Source organism: Aegilops tauschii, chromosome 3 (genome assembly GCF_002575655.3).
Source record: "Aegilops tauschii subsp. strangulata cultivar AL8/78 chromosome 3, Aet v6.0, whole genome shotgun sequence".
Classification (NCBI taxonomy): domain Eukaryota; kingdom Viridiplantae; phylum Streptophyta; class Magnoliopsida; order Poales; family Poaceae; genus Aegilops; species Aegilops tauschii.
In genome coordinates, this window is record NC_053037.3 from 36,357,268 (window position 1) to 36,364,127 (window position 6,860).

Genomic DNA, 6,860 nt, shown 5'->3' on the forward strand with positions numbered 1-6,860 from the left:
ACGTTGGCGACGAATCCCCCTCTCCCGAGCCCAGAACAGACTCCAGATTTGCCCTCCCGATGAAGAACAGGAGGTGGCGGCGGCTCCATATCGTGAAACATGATGAAAATTTATTTCCTATTTTTTCTCCGAGAATGTGAATTTATAGTTTCCAGATTATGGTTAGCGGAGCCTCGTGGGCCCCACGAGCCACCAGGGCACGCCCTTGTGCCTTGTGGGCAGCATGTGGCCCCCCTCCAGTGGGTCTTTGCTCTAATATTTTTTATTTGGTCCATAAAAAATCTCCAAAAAGTTACATCCAATTCCAAGAACTTTTATTTCTGCACAAAAACAACACCATGGTAGTTCTGCTGAAAACAGTGTTAGTCCGGGTTAGTTTCATTCAAATCATGCAAATTAGAGTCCAAAACAAGAGCAAAAGTGTTTGGAAAAGTAGATATGACGGAGACATATCATCGAGCTCATTTGCAACCATGTCAAATGGCTCGAGGACATGGGATACATTTTGTTCCTGCCATTCGCATGGCAATTCATCCTACATGTGCATGCTGCATGGCAAACTGCTAGGGGAAAACAGAGTAATTCATAGTAGTGGCAGCTGCTTTGCGAACAGAGACAGACACAACCGCGGAATGTTTTTGCATGTGAATCAGTTTCCAGTGTAGCCATCTCGCCCATTGGGGCTCCTGCCTTGGATTCATATGAACCCATATGGAGACACCGAGAACTGCCTAGGCACACCTCAACTCTTGCAAATATGCTTCTTTGGCCTAATAGGCCAAGAAGGAAACTTATATGTAGATAGTTGATAAACATTATTACTCCCTCTGTAAACAAATATAAGAGATACTAGATCACTAAAGTAGTGATCTAAATGCTCTAATATTTCTTCATAGGGTGAATACTAGATAATGGTGAAGGAAGAGAGACATATTGGGTACTTCTTTGGTGTGCGGATCCCACATCATGCGATTGGGCGGGGGATTAGGTTTGTGTATTGCTTTCCTTTTTCCTTGAGGTTCCCATGTGTAACTGACATAACCCATCTAGCAGTTACCCAATGGCAAAACCCATTCATATTAGTTTCCTTTTCCCTTGTGGGTCCCATGTGTAACTAACATAACCCATGTAGGAGTTACCCAAAGGCCAGAGAGGTAATTGATAATTTTCTTTTGGCCTCAGCAAACCACACATGCTTGGCCTTATTATCAATCATAACTTTCATGGTCAGTACGGGCATGACCACGATAGCGGCGGCTGCTGCTAGAATGATTTTTCTGGTAATTAGGATTGGTTCTCGTCTTGCTAATTAAAACTCATCATGAATTTTCTAGTACCTATAGGATTTGTTCTCATCATCATCAGTAACTAGGACTGGCTATCTGTCATGATCAGTTGTTGATAGGGGAAAGTTTTCTCTTGAATATCTAACCTAAGAGGTAAAGGAAAGGAGGTCAGTCACTTGAGCAACATTGCAACAAAGAAAGGTCTACTTCATGCGGTTGTCCATCAAACTAATTGGTGCATCACGCACAACAAAAATGGTGCACACACAATCATGCGGTAACCAAGTGTTCATGGCACTACAATAATGTATTTTTCCTATCTATGTATTTTCTAAATGGGACAAAATAAAGATTCCCTAAATACGACCATCCACTTATCACTTCAGAAGTACATGATGCATCTCAGAAGGGCCGACAACGAGTCGGAAGAGAGTTGCAACCTGCTTGCTATTGAGATATGGAACTTAAGTAGGGACACATTGGGAGAATCTTTCAACTATTACCATGGACATGGGGTACATCAGTTGTCCGCAACCGTTGCCTCTTGGAACCCTATCAATCTTCCCACAAGGATGGATTAGCCATCTGCATCCGGAGCGCGTGGTGTGGGTGCCCATCGTGGCGGCATGCTATTCAGGGATGCAATTCCTGGGTCATCATCACTACAGCTGGGTGCGACATAGTAGTCGTATTGCTCCTCCCGCTCATATGCAAACATTCCAAATGAATCTTGGACATGGGGCGCATTTTGTTCCTAACATTCCCGTGGTGAGGCATCCTACATTAGCATGGTGCATGGCAATCTTCTGGGGCCAAACAGAGGCACTCATAGTAGTGGCGGCTACTTTGCGGAGAGAGATAGACACAATCGCGGGATGATTTTGCTTGTGAATAAGTTTCTAGTGCTGCCATAAAACCCATAGGGACTCCAGCTTCTGATTCAGAGGAACACATCTGGAGGCAGCAGGAACTGCCTAGGCACATCTCGAGTCTCGCAATACACTTCTTTGTCTTAATGGCCCAAGCAGTAAACTTCTATATAAGTAGTTGATTAACAATATTACTAGATAAGGGCGAAGGAAGAGAGATACAGGGTGTATTTTTGTGTGTGGATCCCACACCTGTGCGATTTTGAGGGGGAGAAGGTTTGTGTATTACTTCCATTTTTTTCCTTTTGGTCCCATAGGTAACTGACATAACCCATCTAGCAATTACCTAGTGGCTTAACCCTTTCATATTACTTTCCTTTTCCATTGTGGGTCCCAAATGATATAACCCATCTAGAAGTTGCCTAGAGGCCACAGAGGTACTTCACAATATCCTTTTCCACCTCAGCATACCACACAAGCTTGGGCTTCTGGTCAATCAGAACTTTTATGGTCGGTGCTATCATGACCAAAACGGTGATGGCTGCTGATAAAATGATTTTTCTAGTAATTAGGATAGGTTCTCATCTTGCTAATTATGTCCCATCACGAAATTTATCGTACCTATAGGATTGGTTCTTGTCATGATCTTTCTAGTATCTAGGATTGGTTACCTCTCATGATAAGTTTTAGGTAGTGGCAACTTTGATTTTGAATATTTAACCTAAGAGGTTAAAGGAAAGGAAGTCTGTCACTCGAGAAAAATTGTAATAAAGAAATGGCCTAGTTTTATCCAAAAACCTCATGTGGTTGTACATCAAACTAATTTTGGTGCTTCACGCGCAACGAAAATGGTGCACACACAATCATACGGAAGCCAAGTGGACATGACTCTACAATCATGTATTTTTTTCTATCTCTGTATTTTCTAAATGCTACAAATTAAACGTTCCCTAAATAAGACCTTCCACTTGCCATTTCAAAAGTACATGATGTATCTCAGAAGGTCGGAGAACGAGGCAGAAGAGAGGCACTATCTGCTTGATGCTGAAGGGTAGAACTTAAGTAGGGACACACTAGGAGAAGCTTTCAACTATTACAGTGGACAAGGGGTACATTGATCGTCCGCAAATGTTGCCCCTTTGAATAATACCATTCTTGCCACAAAGACGGATCATCCATTTGTGTCAGAAGTGTGAGGTAAGTGTCGTCGCACGTGTGCAGAACACACGCACTGGAGACATCCCTTGTTGATTCATAGACGGGGCGCAAGGCGTGGGTCTATCTCAATGAAAAAAGAAGTAAAAATACACAGCAATCTACCCAGGTTCGGGCTGCATGGCTGCGTAACACCCTACTCTTGCTTTGTGTGTGGTTTATCTAGTGGACAGATAGCTACAAATCCTTTTAGGAACGGAAAGTGTAGTGTTGGTCCTATCTAGGTTCTACCTAGTGTCAAACCCATTTACAGTAGCCCGCTCCTCCTTTTGTAGTTCAAGATATACCACAGTGGCTATGCTATAGATAATAATATCTTGCACGACAATGACAGTCGGAGTAAACAGACGATCTCGGGTAGGGGGTCCCAAACTGTGCGTCTGAGGATCGAAGGTAACAGGAGACAAGGGGGACACGATCTTTACCCAGGTTCGGGCCCTCTCTATGGAGGTAAAACCCTACTTCCTGCTTGATTGACTTTCATGAGTATAGGGGTTACAAGAGTTGATCGACCTCGAGATCGTAATGGCTAAACCCTAGTTGTCTAGCCTATGTGAATTCTGATGGCTTCTACGGACTAAACCCTCCGGTTTATATAGACACCGGAGGGGCCTAGGGTCGAACAGAGTTGGTTTACAAAGGAAGGAAACTACACATCTGAACGCCAATCTTGCCATCCACGCAAAGCAGAGTCCCATCCAGACAAGGGGAAAGTCGTCTGCTTTGTATCTTCACGTCCCATCAGTCCGGCCCATGTCACATAGCCCGGACACCCGAGGACACCTTAGTCCAGGACTCCCTCAGTAGCCCCTAAACCAGTCTTCAATGGCGATGTATTCGGCACGCATATTGTCTTCGGCATTGCAAGGCGGGTTCCTCCTCCGAATACTTTATTCCAGCCTTCTGAATAAAAGAACTGTATCCGGCTCTATATAACAGTCACAACCCTCAACCATGGAAAAATACTTAGTCAAAATAAGATCTGTCAACTGACAACTTTTTCGGCGAAACGCCACCTCTGGCCTCTTTATCATTTCAAACCGTTTTTTGGTCTCCCACTTCGCGTTTCGAGGCGCAGCCTCTATTGACACATCTTGTCAAAGCAGAGATCGTGCCCCCTTATTGCGGGATTCTCATCAATACGGGTTTGGGTAATCCAACCGTGCCATTCGCACGACCCCTTGGGAACATGCGAGTTTTAAGGCTTGAGGGGACGCTTGTTATTCACTGCCTATATAAACGGATAAAGATCCATCTTTTTACCTCATGCCTTCTTCCTTCCTTTGCCTTCCCATCCTTTGAGCTCCAACGCCAAAGCTTCAATCTTTCCTACCGCCACTAACCCCTCCAGCCATGTCCGGATCCGGCTCACAGGGCAAGTGGGTGGCCTCCTCCGTCACGGAGAAGGACGTCAAGGAGCTCCGGGAGGCAGGGTACCTGACCGCGGAAGTCGCGCACAGGCTTCCTACCAAAAAGCAAGTCATCCCCACTCCGGAGCCTGGTGAGAGGGTTGTGTTCATCCCTCACTTCCTCCGCAGGTTAGGGTTTCCCCTCCACCCGTTCATCTGCGTCTTGATGTTCTACTACGGGCTAGATTTGCATGATCTGGCCCCGAATTCATTCCTCCACATCTCGGTGTTCATCGTCGTATGCGAGGCGCTACTCCACATCCCCCCCACACTTCGCCCTCTGGCTAAAAGTCTTCAATGTGAAACCAAAGGAGGTCGACGGGCAGCATGCGGACTGCGGCGGCGCCATGGTGAGCAAGCTCCCCAACGCCACATGGCCCAAAGGGGCCTTCGTGGAGACCGTAAAGGTGTGGCAGCAGGAGTGGTTCTACATCACTGAACCCCGCAGCACCAAATGGGCGGCCGCTCCTGAGTTCAGATCCGGGCCCCCTATGCGGCTCGCGTCATGGACCAACAAGGGTCTGGACTGGGGGTCGACCGACGAAGTGATGATGCTACAAAAGCGCATCAAGAATATGATAAACAAGAACACCAGTCTCACTGACGTGATTTAGGTGATGCTCTTCCGCCGGATCCTCCCATGCCAACGCCGGCCTCTCCGTATGTGGGAGTTTAATCCGGAGGGTCCCTGGACCCTGCAGCACTTCTTCGGTACAACGCACGAAGAGATCTGGAAGCTGCTCTTCAAGGCCGAAAAGATGTGGCCGGAGAAGACCGAAGACATCGGTCTCGACAGCACGAATCCGGCTACTACGGTAAGTATTTTACTTTCAAACACAATTTCGGTCCATAAGTGAAAGGGTATACTGAGATTTCCATTCCTCATTCAGGGCTGGACAGCGAAGGTGGAGTGGATAAGGTGTCCGGCGCCGCTACCCAAAAACCAGGCCATTCCTCTGCTAACGAGGATGCTGGTCACGGCACCCTATCAGGCGCCGGAGAAGAAGGCCAAGAAGAAGAGCAAGGAGGCCAAGGGTGGCCTCCGCCGTAAAGGCACTTCGGACACGGTGTCCGGAGAGACCGAAGCTCACTCCTCCCATGAGGGAGATGAAGACAAGGAGGAGGAGGAGGCAGAAAGCGATTCTCCCCTTAAGGGGAGGAAGAAGAAAAGGGAGGCCTCCGTAGACCCGGAGGCAGAAGCGTCCAAGAGGGGGAAAGTATCCCTCTCGGACGGTTTGGACACGGATGTCGAACACTCCCCCACATGGCGCCCCAGGAAAAAACCCCTGGCCACATCATAAGTGAGAAAGGATATTCTAACACTATCCCATCTTTTCTGATTGTAACTATAACACATCATGTTATGTGTTGCAGTCCGGCCTGTGGCCTCCCCCAACAATCGTCATCCAAGGGGAACTCCCTGTTACCGGAGATGGTGGAGAGCGAGTCGCCTCCGCGAGCCTCTCCGCCTACCAACATAGATGACACCGAGGTGTTGTCCCGAAGGGCCTCTCCGGGCCACAGAGAGGTGAAGGAGGCCACCAAGACGGCGCTAGAGGGTAACGCCTCGGCTGCCGAGAACATGGGGGTGCAAACCCCATGGAGATTGACGACAGGGGCCCTGACCAGTCCGGGCCCTAGCCGAACACCATTCGGGAGACCCATGTGGCTCTGGAATCGAGCGAGCAGCCCCGTTTGAAGGAGGGGGAGCACCCACTCCGACGGTGACCTCCACTAATCCGGAGGTGCCGAACACTCTGGTGGAAGCACTGTAACGTGCTTCCATCGTGGAGGAGCACCGTACCCTGATAGGTACAGTGGTTGAGAATGTTCAGTCCGCCAAGAGCGGGCTGAATGAAGTCTTCACTAGCCTGCTAACAGGCTTCAAGGTATGCGATGTAATATTCTTAGCCGCATTTTATATGAAAAATATGCATGTGTATAGATAGTAGCCCCTGAGACTCTGATCGGCTTTTAAAAAAGGCCGAATAGAGGATCAAGTAATATTCAAAGGAGATAATGTACTTGTCTATTTTGATAAACAGGCTTCACTGTTAGCGGCGACCGCCCTGGCCACTGAA